At 42.3% G+C, this 19,708-nt stretch overlaps 1 protein-coding gene and 1 long non-coding RNA gene across 4 annotated transcripts in view; one reads left to right on the top strand and one right to left on the bottom strand.

Annotated features, from left to right (window-relative positions):
- Positions 1–14,497, bottom strand: part of LOC306794229 — a 77,801-nt gene extending 63,304 nt beyond the window's left edge. Inside the window, exon 1 of the long non-coding RNA XR_013772920.1 lies at positions 14,289–14,497. This is a non-coding gene — a long non-coding RNA (uncharacterized lncRNA). The remainder of the gene's footprint in view (positions 1–14,288) is intronic.
- Positions 1–19,708, top strand: part of minar1 (membrane integral NOTCH2 associated receptor 1) — a 51,140-nt gene that overhangs the window by 7,124 nt on the left and 24,308 nt on the right. The gene's annotated exons all lie outside the window — the stretch shown is intronic.

The following is a 19,708-nucleotide window of genomic DNA, read 5'->3' as shown; positions in this document are numbered from 1 at the left end:
GACTAAAAATGGCCAGTGGACAAGATGCCTCTGGGTGTTTGAGACCTCTCATTACAGACTTCTGCCCCTTTTGTAACCTGTCAACTGGCGGCAGAAGGATTGAAGGATTCAATGATAATTTATTGTCAACGAAATGCAGTTCAATCAGGAGAGACTTTTAGAATTTTACAATGATTTTGACAATGAATTTTAGAGAATTTTACAATGATTTATTATACAAGTATAAAATATGAATAGTGCGAAGTCTTTGGCGATTGGACTCCATCCTGAAGTAATATTACAGAGGGTAGGGATACTGAGGTCCAACAAGTCCTAATCCCCCAAAATAAATGTATTTATATGAATAAATAAATACCTTATCTACTGCTGTGGTGGATTTCCTAAGAACATAGAAAATGAGTCATGACAAAAATCAAAGGGTAGAACGTGAACGAGTAGATGTTACGGTAAGCATCCTGTGCAATATAGGAAGCGTGATAGGCTGTCTACGGTCTGGAAGGTGAGGAGAAGATTTAGTAATACCTTTTAGCAGTAATTTGATGGCTGCATTGGAAAACAAACTAGATGCAGCAGGATCATATCATCTAATATTAAATTGAATGCCGGCAAGCAAACTACGAATATATGGAGGTTTAAAATGCCGAACATCCATGCAATAGCAAATAAAGGCACAAACTGTGTTTATGAGAACAGGTGTAAGAGGCATGCCAAAACAAAGCGAAAGTACTCCAAGCAAAATCGTACGTCTTTATAGTAGAAACTGCTAAACCCTTCCTCATATATGTTTTTGTTTAGCTGCCTCCATATAATCTCCCACGTGGCTTTGCTGTAAGACAGCATCAGGGTGTGACATGAGGGCACCGTTATTGACACGGGACTGGCCTCTGGACAGATGTTCCGGAAAGCCTGGAATTTAAAGCGGGAAAGTGAATAGCCCAGAGTATTAAAATTACCTGGCACATGGCGGGCGGTGATAATAACGTTTTGGGTGACGGCTGCCCAAGTGATGCTTCTCGTGAAAGGCATGATGTCTTTGGAAGAAGAGCGCCCTCTATTGATAATATCGACAACTGCTTGATTGTCCCACATGACGCAGATGCGCTTGCATTTTCAGTGGTGCCCCCAGACAAAGCAGGCCACGGCAACGGGGTAAATCTCATACAGTGCTGAGGAATTTTCAAACTTTGCAAAACCGGGGGGCCACGGTTCAGCAAACCACTGGCCTTGATAGAACCCCCCCCAAAACCCACAGATGGTGCGGCACCTGTGTAAAACTTCAAAGAGTCCGAGGAATTCACCAGATCATTGGAGAAGAATGTAACCCCATTCCAGTTATCGAGCAGACGAGATCAGAACCGTAGGTCAGAGCGACACCCCTCATCCAGATACACTAGATCAGGGGTCGGCAACCTTTACTGTCCAAAGAGCCATTTTGCTCTATTTTCCACCAAATAAAATTTGTCTGGAGCCGCAAAAGCTATTTGATATCACAGCTTATAAAGTTGTATATATAGTTATATTATATATACAAAAAATATAGTTTGTTGTATTTATGAAAATATAGAACAAGAATAAAGACAATTCTTGACATTTTTTTGCAATTTTACCTGATATAACAATATCAAACTCTTATGAAGAGGAGAGTTTGCTGCAGCAGCTGAGAAATTGCATCTCATCTCCAGCGTGACACTTTTCAGCACATGCTGTGTGCTTGTTCTGGAAGCATACAGGTAAGCCAGCATCGTTTGCAGTGAAAGCAAATGAATATGTCGACGCCGAGTCAAACTCTCTATTTTCCTCCGTGACTTTTCTTTTTTTGGATTCATCCATTGATAGTTTACAGAGGACGGGGGTCTGAAAATCATGATTAGCCACCTGCAGGGAAAAGCGCTTGACAGATGTAGAGGATTTAACTGCCTGTGGGAATAATTAACATATAAGATTCTGTTCATTCTTGCTTATAAATTATATTCTCTCTGAACACGTTTCTCTTTTTGGAGTCATGTGAGCGCAATTTCCCTGCTCTTCTTTCTATTTCCTCGTCTCAGACCCGTGTGTCTCGCTGGAATCAGGAAACTATAATTCCGAATTATCTATCAGTTTTTAATTCCTGGTTCCGGATCCGGTGCACCAGTTCGGGACCTCAGGGAGGTTAAACACAGAGAGGCTAAAGAGCCGCAGGTTGCCGACCCCTGCACTAGATCGTGCAACTTGGAACTGGAAAAACGTATCTGGATAATTTACCGCTGACTGCAGATTCTTAGCCACATACGTTTAGCAAGGACTCCAACGCGGAAACCTTGTGACAAGCCCGTAAGCCTACAAACACAGTCAGGATGAGAGGAAAGTTCAATCGACAGTGACTGGAGATGTATTGGTGTAGAGCAGCGGTTCCCAAACTTTTTAGGCCACGCACCCCTTCTACAGCCCGACTGGGTTCACGCACCCCCAACCCCCCCCCCCCCCCCCCCCACAATAAAAAAGCAAAAAAGAAGCAGGGCCTATTTATAGCCGCATTAAAATCGGACCAATGAGAGAACAGTTTGCTCGCGCGTGGCGTTTGTTTACAAGATTTAGTCCGCCGTTAAATGTTGCAGTGTGAACACAAACCGAACAAAGGGGCAACTGCAACATTGTATCATATTAATCCCTGAATCGGAACAAAGCAAACAAACTACGGGTGTGAAAACGCCCTGAAACACTGCAACAAAGTTTCAATAAATTTCAGTTACACAAGGCGTCACTTTTAAAGAGCAATCAGGATGGCGAGGACACATGCACAGGCTCAGAGGCAGATTGCATCACATTTAATTTACAATTAACCATAGCGGTTACATTAATCTGAATGAAATTACAATACAGTTACACATCACGACTGATCATCAGAGGTAGGGGACTGAACTGGATACAGGAATACAATTATGTAAGACAGCAAGAGGCAACACCATGCCACAGTTGCCACCAGGCAACACCATGCAAAGTACACATTTACTCTGTAATTTGAAATTACTTAAACACAGTAAGCCACGTAAAGAACAGAGTGCCACATGCATAGGCTCAGCAACAGAGTTAGATAAGAGGAGTCCATTTGAGGATTTTCACATGCAGCGCAGGTGGCTCAGCCTGCAGCAAGAGAGAGGGAGGGGAGAGAGTGAGAGATGAGTAGTCCCAGTAACCTAGTAGCAATAATAACAATAATATTTGGCTACATACTTACATTTATTAATGCGACAGATGGGCCTGCATCTTCGCATAAAGCTCTCTGATGTTTGGCGCAATTGAAGACAGTTTAAGCCTCAGATCTTTCTCAACAGCATCCAGTCTTTGCCGATATTTAGTCTTCACTGCTGTCAGAGCAGAGGAACCAGCCTCACACAGATACGTTGTGGCAAAGGGCATCAAAACCCTCAAGGCTTGCTTTGCCAGGACTGGGTATGCTGGCATTGCCTTTGTCCAAAAATCCACAAGTGGCTTTCGTTTGAATTGCAACTGCAGTTCTCCATCAGATGACAGCTCAATCAGCTGCTCCTGCTCCTGAAATGACAGCTGTGGGACAGGGAGGGAAGCTTCAAATGGGTTGCGAATCCACGTCTGAGATGTGTCCATAGGTGGGAAGTATTTCCGTAGCTGCTCGGCAAGTTGTTTGAGGTGTTCAATTATGAGACTTTTCACATGTTCACCCATGATCACATCGTTTGCCTCCAAGAACGTGTGAAGCGTAAGGAAACACAGGACCGTATTCCCACTCACACAGCTTGTCCAGAACCGTAGCTTCTTGATCATAGCTTCTGTCTTGTCTTGTGTGTTGAACAAAGTAACACTGACTCCCTGCAAACTTAAATTCAGTTCATTCAGAACAGAAAAGATGTCAGCCAGATAGGAGAGCTTCTGCAGAAAGTCCTCGTCATGCAGATTGGATGCCAAATGAAACGGGTTGTCCTCAAAAAACTGCTGAAGTTCGTGCCGCAGTTCAAAAAGCCTTGTCAACACCTTGGACAACCAACGCACTTCAGTATGCAGCAGCAGTGCTTTGTGTTCGCTGCCCATCTCATTGCATAACAGTGTGAAGTCTTGAATTTAGCGGGCGCGCTTTAATGAAGGTCACCAGTTTCACAGCATCATTGAGGACTGAAAGTAGATCAGCTGGCATGTTTTTGGCTGCGAGGGCCTCCCTGTGAACACTGCAATGTAACCAGAGAATGGATTGACAGACTTTCCTGATGTGAGCTATAAGCCCTGTGTGCTTCCCCGTCACAGATTTTGCCCCGTCAGTGCAGATTCCCACGCAGCGTGTCCAGTCGATCCCATTGGTCCTCATAAAGATGTCAATTAAATTGAAGATTTCTTGTCCTGTTGTTCGGGCAGCAAGGGGCCGACAGAACAAAAAATCTTCCTGCACCGTGCCTTCGAAAAGGTAAAGGACGTACACCATAAGATTGGCAAGATTGGCCACATCTGTAGACTCGTCGACTTGCAGAGAGTAAAACTCACTCTTCTTCACGCGACCGACTAACGTAGCCAGGATGTCTTCGGACAAAGCATCGATGCGGCGCGACACAGTGTTGTTGGACACCGGGATCATGTGAATGAATTTATTTATATAGCGCTTTTCACAGACAGTACTATCACAAAGTGCTTAACAGAGCAGACATTTAAAAGCATAAAAAACACAATGTGACCCTAGGGTCAATAAACTATCTACACAGAGTGAATAAAAAATGTTAAAAGAATAAAAGAATAAAATAAAAATGTGAAACATATTTTAAGAGCAGGTCTAGGACATGGGTTTACTTTTACACAAACGCCAGCCTAAACAGGTGGGTTTTTAGCTGGCTTTTAAAAGTATCCACAGTATCTGCGAGGCGCAGAGTTGCAGGCAGAGCATTCCAGAGCCTCGGGGCCACTGCCTCAAAGGCTCGGTCACCACGGGTCTTAAATCGTGTGCGTGGGACTGACAGAAGACCTAGAGCATTTGACCTGAGAGTGCGGGCGGGTGAATACGGGCGAAGTAGATCAGCTACATAAGTCGGAGCCTGACCGTGAAGTGCTCTGTAAGTGATGGTGAGAATTTTGAAGTGTATCCGAGATGCTACAGGAAGCCAGTGGAGAGATCGGAGTACGGGGGTGATGTGAGACCGTCGATTAGTCCTGGTGAGTAATCTGGCGGAAGCATTTTGGATGACCTGCAGACGGTTAAGAGCAGAAACATTTTGTCCAACTTTTTTGCTTCTCTCTCCCCAATCATACATTCCACCATCTCTTTGGCAGCTGGCAAGCTCACGTCTTCGGCGATTGTGTGAGGTAGCCCCTTTCTCGCTATTCTGTAACTGACCAGATATGAAGCCCGTAGTGCGTTATTTGTAGACCCAACACATGAATGAGACTCCAGTTGTTTTTGGCTGTTTTGTAACTCCTCCAATTTTGATTTAAAATATGTAAGGGGCTTTTGACTTGCACTGGCATGCTTGGTGTACAGGTGGCGACGTACATAAGAGGGCTTCAGACAGCTGTTAGCCAGAACCTCACTGCACACCACGCAGTGTGGCTTTGGGCAATCTGCATTGCCAATCCAAGTGAAGCCCAGGTCCAAATACTTTTCATCATATTTCCTCTTTTTTTTCCCAGTCTGATGCTCACTCTCGTTTCCTCTTTTTTCACCTTGACTCGATGGGCCTATGTGCTCCCGATTTGTCTGTGCTATCCCTTCCTCCTTTTCGGTCTCCTCCGTCTCATCTTCCTCTGACTCCTGCTCGATTTCTTCTCCCGGTCTCTCCCCAACGCACCTCTCAGTTGCTCTCGCCTCCGATTCCTCTCTCTCTCTCTGTCCTTCTCCTCTTTTACTACTGATAGCTTCAGATGTCCCACCTGACAGTTTCCCCGATTTCAGCCAGTTTAGCATATTTAAATGAATGTTGCTGAATGAATGAAGTTTGCTGTTAGCTGAAGTTAGCTGCACAAGCTAGGCTGGCTAGTGTGTACAACTGGCGGCAGGCGGCAAGACTGGTGGAAGGAGCTCAAGTGCATTTATTAAATTGTACGTTTTTAATTTTAAATCTTACAAAGGGAATTTTTATAATTCATGTTTTTATTTTGTGAAAAATCCCACTTTTTAAATAAAAATTACATTTTTTTTATATTTAATATTATTACACCATTAGACCACCATTACATTTTTCCTCTCACGCACCCCCTAGAGGCAGGTCGCGCATCCCCAGGGGTGCGCGCACCACACTTTGGGAATCCCTGGTGTAGAGGGATGCCGTTTTAAAATGTTTTTGAACTACGATGTTTCCCTCCCCGTGGGGGAGGTCTGGCTGTGTGGCGGGGGCAGACTGACCATCCTTGCAGTAGCTGCAGAATAATGAATAGTGAAGATAATGACAGTTTTGGTATGTACACACGCTTTCATTAAAGTTCATACAACTTTGCATGTAATTTTGATTGGGCACCTCACACCCAGCGAATGTTGGCTGAAACACCGCCGAGGGACAAAGTGGGGCTAGGTGGCCCGAATTCCCACACGAACCACAAGATACAGTTTGTGTGCCACCCGCGACCATGACCAGTAACTCGGTATCCAGCACAGACCAGTCCAACCGGGAGTTATACTGCATAATATACAGGGCGGCTTTGCTGGAGAACGCCTTATGGTACTGGTAAAAGATGTTCCTCCCATATTTCAGCTGTAGCTCGCCGATCAGTGCCATGTAGGTGTCTAGCTCCTGTCTTCTGTCCGAGTAGACCGCACATATCACGTCCCGATATACCCCGAACGCTACCATAAACTGTCCGATTGATAGATCTCTGATTAGCCTTGGATCTGTCGATTTAAACATTGCAGCGATGTTACCACTGGAGGCTATGCTTGTCACACTCTGGGGAGGGCAACATTATGCTTACCAAATTGATATCTTTCCCCAATAAGTGCCACAAACTAATATGAATACAATAAGTGCAATACGCTAGTATGAATACAATAGATGCTAAGTAAGTGGAAGGCTCAGGGTAGGCCTTCTTGAAGAGGTGAGTTTTCAGCCTGCGCCGAAAGATGGGCAGCGACTCCGCTGTCCTGACGTCAGTGGGGAGTTCACTCCACCACTGTGGGGCCAGGACAGAAAACAGCCGCGACCGGGTCGATCGGCCGTAGGGACCTCTGAGCGACAGGGCAACCAATCGCCCCGAGGCAGCAGAGCGAAGTGGTCGGGGATCTACTAGATCGCTGTGAGCCTCATCAGCTCACGGAGCTGGGATAGCGGAAAGCCTGGTGCTGGATTAATGCCACGACCATCCAGCTGAGCCAAGAGGGCTTCTTGCTCGTCTGGGTGGGAGCCGCTACGCCACCCAAGGCGAATGCTTTTGCGGCGGACGCCCGGCGGGCTGCATGCCGGCTCCGGCTGGCTGTCGAGATTGTGACTTGCATCTCCTACAGAAGGATCAGAATCGGAGTCCGACATACTCTGTACCAACAAAATGCTAAGCTGCAAAGGGTAAACCACTGCTTAATGCTCTCGCATCTGCTTAGCTGAAATGACAACTGACAGCAGCAGAGAGGAGAACACTATTTAAAGTTTGACAGCAACGATATGATTGGCTTCAGGAACCGGTGTGCAGAATCTGGTTGGTTCCTTAAAAGTCCACGCCCCCAAGCTGATAGAGTAATTACAAGGAGAGGAGAGACAGATTACGAGTGAGTGTCATCCTGTCTGAGCTACATATAATTTAATTCCATCAAAAAAGTTTCATGAAGTTTGGCATTTGTAAACATGAATGTTACATATCGACAATACATTTTTTTATTTTTTTTTTTACAAATTTCGGGTTTGATGGTGAACTGGCGTGCAGTGTGTTGGAGGGGCCTGTAGTTGGGAGTTAGGACAGTAGAGTTTGCCAATATATCTGTCCACCATTAACAGCAGATCCTGTATTTGTTCAGTTAGTCAATGTAGTATAATCTCTCTTGCCCAATTACACACACTACAATAAGCATTATAAGACAATAAATAAGGACAGCCTTACCTCCTCCAATGGAAAAAAGTGCAGGCCATCTCTACTACCTCTCTCCGTCTAAGGGAAAAGGTCAACTGTTGTGGATAATCTGGGATGATTGACCTCCTCCCGTTTGGGCGTTTGTCTGTTGACATCTACCTCAATTCAGCCCGCCTGACGCAGCTTTGACCTGTAGTTTCTAAGCTTGTACTTGATACTTGTTTTCCATCATAGCCCTTAATGCTACCTGGCTCCTTCAGACACGGATACTTGAGAACCAATGAAGAGGCAACTGATTCAAGTTCATCTTTCTCTGGGTAGCTTTTGATTTAAAAAATTGCTTGTGCAAGTTTATTAAAAATTTCCATTTTAATGTCTCTTGTCACGTCAAGGCCTTTCTTTGACTTTTCGTGTGTCTCATTGCCCTTACGCAATTTCAGTTCAACATCATATGAGAATTTAGGAATAGGGAATGGAGAGGGCTACTCTGCAACATGCCATAAATTGCTCCTAATAGAGAGATTTTGAGTATATATTTTGACAGCCAAATCTAATTCTTTATGATATTAAAACCTTTTAAGCCCGAGAGTGCCCCAAATGGGGCACTGGTACCGTTTCCGAGGTTCCGAATGGACTTATCATCAAGAAATATGAAAATTGGTCCATACATGTAAAATATTGGAACAAAAAAATAGTCTGGGCAAAATCACCATGCAAGTCATTTTACGCAATTATACACGGTTATACACAAACTAATTCAATACACGAGAAGATTTATCACAATATCAGGATTTTTGGCCAAAAAATCCGCCAGCTATGCACCCGAAATTCATCTTTCATCACAAATCCGGCCTCGACCAAGGCGGAAGGATACATCCATGAGTGCTCAAAACGGGGTCGAACCAGCGTGTTCGACCCCGAACTGACTTCCGACAAAGCATTCAAAATTTACAGCACAAAGCCCAAGAAAGGTCACACTGCTCTGCAGAAATAAAATTGAAAATCTCCCACATAGACACTGAGTCGCAGCAGATTTTTTTCAAGGATGAGACATCTGACATCTGGAAATAACTGAACATGACTGAAAATTATTGCAAACTGCTTTATTACGATGTATTGAACACTCTTAGTGATAAAGAAAGTGAATATATAGTTAATATGTCGTTATATAGTATATAAAATTTGAATAGAGCAGGGCAAAATCTGATTCCGAAAATCAGAATATTGTTTGAAATTCTGTACTCAGACCTCATTTTATGCTGGCCTGCTAAGTAAAATTAGCTTGGACAGACCACAAACCTGTTGTGCTATGACTGTGGAGTGATTTTAGGGTTCATTTGGCATTATTTAAAAAACAAAAAATGTTCAATGCAGGTGCTTTTTTTCAGGCGAACATGAAACCTTTTCAGTTTGAGCTGTGCCATAAGTGTATCAGTTATTAACCAGTAACATATACACAATAATTACATAATTGAACACATCTCACAAGTGTTATCTGTATTCTGGCATCAAAATTATTAAAATAGACCTTGTAGTTAGAGCTGGGGACTCTCTTGAGTATGGGAATGCAGTTTTCGAGCAGAGGCCAAAAAAATAGGGTTAGGAGGCATAGGGCTATAGAGGTAAAAACCATTGTTTCTTTATCAAATCAAAGCACAGCCCATAAACGCCTCTGTTTTTGCTCAGAGCTCACACGTGATCTGCGGAGACTACGGCAAACGGCGGCAAGCATGAGCATAAACAAAGCTTTTCCAGTTCACATGCGCCAGCCCCACAGTCACAAACCCCTGCAATACTGATGTTAAAGAATGCTTCACAGGCCGGCTCTTTTTCCTTTACTCTGAACAAAGTGAATGGAGCACGTTCGGTTACCACCGTGGGGTTTGTTAGCACAAGGACACCAGCATACAGTTTCTCAATGTCTTTATTTTTCCACAGTTCAGTCCGTCCACGGCCGTGCACTCTCCGCGCCTCCAAGTGCACGCGCCGCGTATGCTCTGTGGTTTGTCTGTAGTCTTTTCTGCAGTTCTCCCAGCCTGTGTCTCCGGCTCTCCTACCGTCTCGCTCCGCCATCACTTTTTGTGTTTTTATAGCAGAGAGATGTAAGAAATTTGAGCAAAAACCGGGGTGGTTAGTAGATATAATAAAAGTGTTTAATAATTCATAATTAAGAATTCATAATTAGTCATAAACATAAGGGTTTTGGGAATGCATAATTAAGATAAACATAAAGTGATGTAGGATTAGTAGCTAAAAGACATGAAGCTTCTGCCAAGTTGCAGAAGTTTAACTTTCATACTTGTAAAGCGGCCTTGGGTTTTTTTGCAAATGGGGTTTTATTGTTTTAATATTTCATAGGAGTATGTACTCCAATGTTTAACTGTAATCGTACTTGCATCAGTGGAATTAAATTCCTTATAATTGTAAACCAGTCTTGGTAGATTTCTTATTGCAGCGTGTCGACTGCACAAAGCAGCCGGACACACGTGTGGTCTGGCCTCCTCCATGCTGGGGTGCGTTTCATCCCCCACAGAGACACAATTAACGATTGATTAAAGCTGAGGCTAAATAACGTTACTGCTTCGGCCCGTTGCTGCAATACACCAGCGCAATAGTGGACACTTGAATTGTATTTGTTTAACACAGTCTTGGTGTCGAATACTGTTTACCTGGCTATGACGGTTACGTTCACGTACAAGCCAGTATAATGTTATAACTTTGAGTTGTACATTTTTTACACTGCCTCTTTAATGTATATTAACGCGGTAATGTATATAACGTTATGTATGTTTTGTGTATAACGTGGGGATATGAAATATGGGGCGATATCATTCCGTTTTGGGCGGCACCGGAGGTAACGTTAGTCTGTTTAAATGAGGGAGCCGGCTGCAGTTGGCGCCGACACTGTTGTGTTGTACTGTGGTGGCTAGGCGTGGTTGGGCTCAGCTGCAGAGGGGACAGAGTGGGGGAGTGTTTCAGGGAACGGTGCCGGGAAGAGGCTTAAATGCTGCATGTAGCCGTAAACATCACGGTTATACCACTACAGTATAACGCAACAACATCAGCTCTTTGTCCACATGTTGTTGGGACTTCACCAAAGAGAGTGGCGGACATGTAAAAATATCCAAGCCCCATCAGGCGGCAAAATCTCACCTGAGTGTGAAATTTGTTTAAACCACAACATTGGTCATTGGACGAGGGCCACGGGAACCCCAGGGAGTCACTGAGACTTCGATTTTTCTTGATAATATTGAAATGTCGATAACACAATCTGAACTAATAAACTTCATCCAAAGATAATCCTCATGACCACTCATGGTCACTATTACAATTCTTGTAGTTTTCTGCCATATGATTTGTTTTAATTACTCTGCCTGCAAATTATGATATAAACCACATCTCTCAGACAAACAGAAGGTGGGAGGGACGTCCCCCCTGTTCTGTGTGTCCCACCCAGGAAAGTGGTTTGTGCTGGAATGTTGAGTTTAATCCTAGCCATTCAGTTTTAATGCATCTACATCTACATAGGTCTATATGTAGATTTCTATCTATGTTATGTAATTGTTTGATTAATTTAATCTTTGATTGATCAGGTTTTATTCAGTGATTTATATCAAACTATTTGGTGTCATTTAGCTCAAATATGGAAGAATTAAAACGACTGTAAGTAACTAGTATTAATTCTGTTCAGTAAGGTTAAATTATATAATCAAGATAGTTGTTAAGATGGGAGTGGTTTGCTGTTCCCGACATAAGATTGCACCCCCTTAATCAATCAAGAACCCTTTCTTCAACACGGCACTTCAAAATCAATTAATGACATGAGTTCATCTACCTGTTCACATATAATCATCATTTAGTTATAGTTCATCATTATGTATTGCACTGAAAGTAAATGACTAGTTATGTAGTTAGTCCAAAAATATTTAATTAAATTAATTTCGTTCTTCTGATGTACACCATCAGCAGAACTCCGTAGCAATCTTGAGTTTAAGATTTAATCGATTAGTATCACATTTTGAATTTCTTCCTATTTTTCCAAAATTGGGTTTTTAATAATAGTTGCATATCTTGATATTAATTCATTATTATTTATTAAATCTGCTATCTGCAACAATGCTACATTTTGAAGATTACAAACTCTGACTTTAACAGGAATGACAATGCAATTGTACACATTTTAAATGCAGCAACCAATTGCTCAAAAGTTAAACAGCAATTCAAATTCCAGGATATACACATAGATGTGAAGAGAATTGATTGGCCCCATTGTCAGCTAAATTACTATACCAGCTGACCAGCTATATCTACACGATACAATTTCCCATCTAATGTTAGTATTGGTGCATTCCTAGAGGAGAGTGGTAGAGATGAAAATGTTGATGATGAATCTGGTTTAGGGGGGGCAGGGCGAAGCTAGACATGTAAACTATATATATGCTATATGTCATGTGGTATAATATGTCATGCACCGTGATAGAGTACTGTGATATGTATACCACAGTCCTAGTTCCAGCATATCCTGACTTACAGACATGGAATTGATATTGCATTTTTTAGCTGTATTTTTAGCTTCATTGTTTTGCACCCTACACACCCCTTCTGACTTGGGACAGACTTTTAAAGCCCTATGTTGAAATGTCAAAACGTCTCAGCAGGTGTTGCTCACACATATCATTCCCTGTGACCTTTCTGCACGAATCTAAATGGAGCATATGCTAATTGTGGGTCTTGATGTCCTGAGCTGTCTGTATGCAGCCTGTTTCTACATCAGGACATCGCTCAAGCAGCTGTATATCATGTCAAGTAATAAAACTGACATGGGATACAGAAAACTGATACAAAAATAATCCCTATCAATCACTGGTATTGTAGTGGTGTTTGTATCTGTGGAGACTCTGCCACCTTCCTGTATTTATTGTCTTCTGTTGCTATGTTTGGGACTTTTCTGGGCATCAGGAAATAGTATTTGGACCCCACGAGGGGGTGTTACGCCGATCCTATAAGCAGGGTAAAAAGCCCGTTCTCATTGTGGCTCATGACAAGTCTCTAAATGTGTTGATCCTTACTAGGCTTTTCATCTGGGTTATTTTTTCCAGGGCCCAGTTCAGAGTGCAACAACGAAATAAAGCTGATTCTGATTCTGATAATATTTTTTTGCACTCATAAAGTGAAATTGGACATTTTCCCACGGCACACCTGACGATCTCTCACGGCACACAGCGGTTGAAAATCACTGGTCTAAACTACTGTTCCTCAACTCTATTCTTATTCTATACTTAATACGTATTCGTGTCCTGATAATCTTTGAAAAATGCACTGGAATCATTCGATGCAATAGAGTTTATTCTTCAAGCAAAGAACATAACCCGAGTCATTCTCCGGAAAACTACTGTTTATTTCTGTTCTTATATAGTGAGGCGGACATCGCTTTTGCCCTTTTGAGCTCTTCCTCTGTTTTCCTTTGAAATCACAGTGTGTGTCTTTTCCTGTCATCTGTCATTATGTTTGTATGGTGTGTATTACATGTACCAATGTGCCATGGTCAGCTTTATCTTTCTAGTGGGAGTTTAAAGCCTTTTTCTGATGCCGCACAACGCAACTCTTTTTTTATCATAGCTCGGCTGTACTTATCACAGCCCTAGTGGCCCCCGTTTGCCTTTCTCATGATAGCCTTACCACACACCTGCTCAGTGGCAGGCCGTGCATTTTATACCTGGGCCTTCACTGCTGTCCTGCAGCTGAAATACCTCATTATGACGCCACAGCTACGGTTATTATTTGTTTCGTGTAAAAATGAAGTTCAACACCTATAAATACACTAACTGCAGAGTGCAGATACATGAATACGCCGAGAGTGTGTCTCCTCTCTTCTCTGACTGCAGCGCGAGGCTGCTGTGAGAGTAACCGCCTATGAGTGCTTTGGTGCGGCTCACAGCAGCACCTACTGCTCATTCACGACAGTGCAGAACGGTACGTGCTTTCACATCAGAGTCAAAACACCAGAAAAGTCTCCAACAACACCAGAAAGAGTTGCTAGATTTGTCGCTAGCAGCTTTTGACAAAAAAAACGTCGCCAAGGGGGTTTGGAAAGTCACCAGATTTAGCGTGAAAGTCGCCGAGTTGGCAACACTGCCACCGACTAAATGTGTCCCAGCGCAACATTGGACGTAACAATAGTTCCTATCACATATAAAACCAAACAAAAATCCATCTTCACAAAAACAAGTTGAACAAATAATAATATATAAACAAGCAAATTAAAGCTACTGCAGATGTAAAAACAAAAGCAGTTCACTTACCAAAGCTGCTGTTCACTATTTAAAGACAAAGTCCATCCTCCTTTCTTTGTTAATAAAGAGTTTAATCTCATGGTTGTTCAGTACATCCATGCATTTTAGTTCTAGTAAGAAGTCCTTCTCGATTCATGGACGCCAGTGAAGACAGTCGAGCCTCCCCAGTTGTATTTCTTGAATAGGTTTTAATACGTTTGAGGGCTGAAAATGTCCGCTCGACAGAGGCAGCAGATATTGGGATTGTCACCGCCCAACATGTCACGCTAGCCCATCAGCTCATCACTCTCACCTGCTCACTCTGCTGCACCCACAATTTAGACCCCATTCACACACACACACTCACTGCCAGATCGTTCTCCTCATTCATGCCAGACCTTCCAGCGAATACCCTCCGACTGATATCCCGTTACCGACCCTGCCTGTTTTTGGACTGATCTGCCTTGCCTCTGCCCCTGTAATTCACTCAGTCTTCTGTCCCCCCCGACCACGAGATCCTGCCGCTGTTTCCTCGGGATTCTGTCTACCTTCTCCCTTAACGGCTTGTCGTTCCACCGTGTGGGATACCGCCTGTGACTGTTACCTGTTGTGTGTCCAGAGAAAAATATAGCTTTGATTCCAACTATCCAGTGTGTCTGTCGTACTGCTCCTGGGTCCTTACCACACCCGGTACACGTTCGACCAACATTTTAAAAGTTCCAAAGTTCTCCATTTCCTCTGCTGATCAACGTTCGCATAGTGAGATAATGTTGGATTTGCACAAACAGACAAAAACCTGCTTTGCGGAACCCCTGTAAAGGGCTGTGGCTAATGGTGTGACGTCACTTTGGATGTACGGACCCTTTCAGATTCAGCAAGAATAAATCACGCATTAAAGCATATAAACATGTTCTAGTAGACAATCTAAGTACATGTAGGTCCTGAAATATGTGCATAATATGTCAGCTTAAACAAAAAAATGCTTTCAGTCAAGAACAATTGTACAAAAAAAAGAAGCAAATTCATTCAATCTATCTTCCAAAGTTACACTTGTCATGCTGATTGTGTCAGAGAGAGGAAAGATACAAAAAGCATGCTGGTGTGGCCAAATGAGATAGAGGGTGCGCATATGCAAGGAAAGAGAGTGCAAAACTGAAAGTCTGGTTCATTTTGATACCATGCAAAATGGAAGATCATCTGTGGTTTGATCCCTGGCTCCTTCAGTCCACATTTCAAAGTGTTCTAGAAAACTGAACACCAAATTTCTCCCAAAGACTGTGATATCCGTGTCTGTGTGAAAGATTAGATTAGATGACACCTTGTATGACAGCCTCTGCCATCAGTGTATGGACTGTACTTGGATAGTTAAGAGATTTTTCTCGTCTTTCCGACCACTGAAAGCGCTTTCACACTACATGTCACCATTCACTCATTCAACCGCTGAAGGACGACCCTGCTCTCCACTAAGCCACAGTAGCCCGATATGCGTTTGTATGTGTGAATGTTGACATGTAGCGTAAAGCACTTTGAGTGGTCATTAGACCAGAAAGCCACTATATAAATGCAATGCATGAAGACAACATGGAGGAATCAGCAATCTAATCCTTCTTTGCCTTTTCCACTGCGAAGGTTGTCTTATGGACAATAGTCACAAAGTGGATGAAAGTAGCTAAATACAATACTTTCAATATATTAATCATTGTACATAAGTAGTATTCCATTCAATAGTGAGACATAGTTTGACATTTTGGGAACTATGCACATCTGCTTTGTCGCAGGAATTGAGATGAGAACAACCAACACTGCTCCCAGTAGACCACACATACCAAAAACTGACAATTCCTCATGCATTTATTAATTAATATACAGTATGAATCCAATATATCCACTGGGCAATATAAATAATATGTGCATTCCACTGCGCAATATGAACAACCATTCAGTCTGATTATATCAATTCATTTTTTGTTGTTTGTTACGTTGTTTTTAAACTTTTATTATATTTATTAAACAGAACTTAGTTTAAAACAACATGGTGAGTGCTCTTCTGAGCAAGAGACACTCCCTCCCCAGCTCCTAACTGCATGATATATACTATGCTGGCCAGTCCATAGTTGATTGCAGGGGAAAGAAGACATTCCTCCTCTGTGGTGCAGATGTAAGGCAAGGCAAGTTTATTTGTATAGCACATTTCAACAACAAGGTAATTCAAAGTGCTTCACATGAAACCATTAAAAGCATCAAAACATAAGGCAAAAGAAAAGGAGATTTTAAAACAATTAAGAACATTCATTGCATTAAAACATTTTTAAAAAAAAACAGTGTAAGAAATAAAATACAGTAGTAAAATGCAGAAATGCAGGAAATTGATTAATATATTAATTGAATGTGGGTCAATTAAAGGCAGCAGCAAACAGAAAAGTCTTCAATCTTGATTTAAATGAGCTGAGGGCCTCAGCAGACCTGCAGCTCTCTGGGACTTTGTATTTTGTATTTATATTGTAATGTATTTTGGCCCTAAACCATTCAGTGCTTTGTAAACCAACAGCAGTATTTTAAAGTCAATTCTTTGTTGGACAGGAAGCCAGTGCAAAGACATCAGAACTGGGGTGATGTGATCCACCCTCCTGGTCTTAGTGAGGACTCGAGCTGCGGCGTTCTGAATCAGCTGCAGCTTTCTGACGGACTTTTTACAGAGACCTGTAAACACACCGTTACAGTAGTCCAGTCTGCTGAAGATAAATGCGTGGACAAGTTTTTCCAAATCCTGTTGAGACATAAGTCCTCTAATCCTTGATATATTCTTCAGGTGATAGTAGGCTGATTTTGTAATTGTCTTGATATGGCTGTTCAGGTTGAGGTCTGAATCCATAACTACACCTAGATTTCTGGCTTGGTTTGTGGGTTTTAACATCAGTGATTGAAGCTGAGCAGTGATTTTCAATTGTTCGTCCTTGGTACCAAAAACAATTACTTCTGTTTTATCTTTGTTTAATTGAAGAAAATTCTGGCACATCCAGTTGTTGATTTGTTCAATGCAGTTACCCAGCCCTTGTATGGGATTATAGTCCCCTGGTGACATAGTTATGTAGATTTGTGTGTCGTCTGCATAATTATGATAACACACTTTGTTGTTTTCCATAATCTGAGCTAGTGGAAGCATGTAGATGTTGAACAGAAGAGGCCCCAGTATTGAACCTTGGGGAACACCACATGTCATTTTCGTCAGTTCTGATGTGTAATCAGCTACAGACACAAAGTATTCTCGGTCCTTCAAGTAGGATTCAAACCAGTTAAGTGCTGTGCCAGAGAGTCCCACCCCGATTTTTTGTCTTTCTAGGAGTATGGCATGGTCGACCGTGTCGAATGCAGCACTGAGATCCAGTAACACTAAGACTGAACTTCTGCCATTGTCTATGTTTAAGTGGATGTCGTTGAAAACCTTAACAAGAGCAGTTTCAGTACTGTGGTGCTGTTGAAAGCCTGACTGGAAAACATCAAAGCAGTTATTTATGGCCAAGAAGTTGGTCAGCTGTTGGAAAACCGCTTTTTCAATTATTTTACTTAAAAATGGGAGGTTTGATATTGGCCTATAATTTTTCATCGTTGCGGAGTCTAAACTAGCCTTCTTTAGGAGTGGTTTAATAACTGCAGTTTTTAGGGCTTGTGGGAAGACACCTGAGAGAAGGGATGTGTTTACAATTTGTAAAAGATCAGTGGTCATGCAGTTTGAAATATTTTTGAAAAAGTGTGTTGGTAGAAGATCCAAGCAGCAGGAGGATGACGTCAGATGTTGTATAATGTCTTCGAGGCTTCTACGGTCGATTGAATGAAATTGTGTCATAATATTTGAATGGATGTTATTCAGAGATCGGGACAACACATATCCTGTGGTTGGTGTGGAGGCACTGACTGCTTGTCTAATTTTCTGAATTTTGTCAGTAAAAAAGGAGGCAAATTGATTGCATGCCCAGGTGGATTGGAGCTCAGCAGCTACCGACACTGGAGGGTTTGTTAGCCTGTCGACGGTAGCAAATAAGGCGCGTGTATTGTTCTTGTTTTTGGTTATGATGTCAGAGAAGAATGAGAAGAGAGGGCTGGTGTGGAGGAGAACTTCTGAATAAATAGTTCACTGGTGTTTTCAGAGATGTAACGCTTTGTCATAACCTTGGTTTGGACATTTGTGTGCAAGGAGATTGCACTCTCAAAGAAAACACAGAAATGATCAGAGAGTGCAACATCAGTCACAGCGACCTTGGAAATGTTTACACCTTTGGTGATGATTAGGTCCAGAGTGTGCCCCCTGTTGTGGGTGGGTCCTGTCACATGCTGAGTCAGATCATAGTTATCAAGGACACCACATAGTTCTATATGTCCTGGGGATTATCAACATGGATATTAAAATCACCAACAATAACAACACAGTCAAAATCAATACAGATTACAGACAGCAGTTCAGTAAACTCATCAAAGAAGGTTGCACAATATTTAGGCGGTCTGTAAATGTTTAGGAATAAAGCTTGAGTGGAATTCAGAGCCACATATTCAAAAGAACTAAAATGACCAAAGGACATCTGCTTGCATTGAAGAGAATCATTAAATAAAATAGCAACTCCACCTCCTTTCTTATGCGCTCTTGTTTCACTCATGAAACTGAAGTTGTGAGGTGTTGATTCAATAAGAACAGCTGCACTGTTATCTTGATTTAACCAAGTTTCAGTTAAAAACAAAATGTCCACTTTGTGCCAAACAATAAAATCATTGATTAAAAATGTTTTTCCTGACAGAGACCTGACATTTAATTAAGCTGTGTTTAATGTGGTTAAAGCTTTCTTTGCCCAATTTATTTGGACAGGCTGACGAGGAATGTATGCTAAGTTTGATAAGTTTGCAGGTTTACTATTGTTTCTTCGCAGCCTCACCTTTCTTTTTCTATAAACTTGCATGACAGGAATTGAGAAGGCTAGCTGCATACAGGGCCCCGACTTTTCCTGGAGAGAGTCATTGGTGTCATTAGCCTTGTAGCCTGGACCCAGAAGATATCAATTATTTCCTTTATCAGGTAGGGGAGACAGAGGATGGTTGTGGAACCGTCGAGGAGTGGGCGAGGAGTGTGTTTGGTTCCAGCAATGACCAGCTCTTTCATGTGGTCAGTGAACTCCAGGTGGGGAGAGTGTGAGAGAGGATGTAGTGGCTCCTGAGAACACCCCTCTGGCTGTAGTAGACAATTGTCCAGGCTAATCTACTGAGGTATGTGTGATGCAGCAGCTCAGTCTTTTGCCAGAAGGATGGTCGGCTACAGGACACTGACAGGAAAGTTGTTAACACTTTTATTAATCTTAACCTAATTTTCCTTGATTGCGTGCACTCAACCTAGAAATATAAAGTAGGCCAAAACGAGTGTCTTTATTTCTCATATCATGATATTACTTTAAAGAACTGGGAAACAG

The sequence above is a fragment of the Melanostigma gelatinosum genome (genome assembly GCF_949748355.1).
Source record: "Melanostigma gelatinosum genome assembly, chromosome: 2".
Taxonomy (NCBI): domain Eukaryota; kingdom Metazoa; phylum Chordata; class Actinopteri; order Perciformes; family Zoarcidae; genus Melanostigma; species Melanostigma gelatinosum.
The sequence above is the reverse complement of the archived record's forward strand: the minus strand, read 5'-3'. Positions and strand labels throughout refer to the sequence as shown.